Source organism: Halyomorpha halys, unplaced genomic scaffold (assembly GCF_000696795.3).
Source record: "Halyomorpha halys isolate HHAL.00 unplaced genomic scaffold, Hhal_1.1 Scaffold311.1, whole genome shotgun sequence".
NCBI classification, from domain to species: domain Eukaryota; kingdom Metazoa; phylum Arthropoda; class Insecta; order Hemiptera; family Pentatomidae; genus Halyomorpha; species Halyomorpha halys.
Genome location: NW_027106659.1, coordinates 582,611 through 583,160, shown reverse-complemented (window position 1 = coordinate 583,160; position 550 = coordinate 582,611). Strand labels below are relative to the sequence as shown.

The 550-nt window shown below is 29.5% G+C and overlaps 1 protein-coding gene across 3 annotated transcripts in view; it reads right to left on the bottom strand.

Annotated features, from left to right (window-relative positions):
- Positions 1-550, bottom strand: part of LOC106681123 (serine/arginine repetitive matrix protein 2) — a 47,059-nt gene that overhangs the window by 19,856 nt on the left and 26,653 nt on the right. The gene's annotated exons all lie outside the window — the stretch shown is intronic.

The following is a 550-nucleotide window of genomic DNA, read 5'->3' as shown; positions in this document are numbered from 1 at the left end:
TTGTGTCATTCACTAAATCCATTTTAATTCCATAAGACTCTTCCAGTAAAAGGATTATTAAATTTAGATATTAAAACAAGAATTGATTTTGACAAATAATTTTTAAACAGATTGATTTCAAAACTATCTATTTACATATCTAGTATTTCAGGATAGCAATCCATGATTTCTGTAATCACCTGCCAGCAGTATTCTGACGCAAATGTAATAAATATTTCAGGAATTTAGTTTAACCAATCACTCTATTAGACCACCAAAAGTCCAAGTTTCACTAGCAGAGAAAATACAGAGTGCCTATGACTACCAGAAACATTTAATTTACAGGCATAAGGTGTCAACTCCAAATTTAAAAAATAAACGAATAATTAGTCATTTGTTAAATTATAAACCTGTTATTAAATATTAGGGGTATTCATGATGTTGTGTTAAATGTTATATGTTTTACCATGTTAAATGTTATAACTATAAGATTGTGAGCAGCCCTATTTGAAGTCATGTTAAACGTTAAATGCATAAGAGCCCCTAGCGGATTTTCTCAGCAACTTGTTGT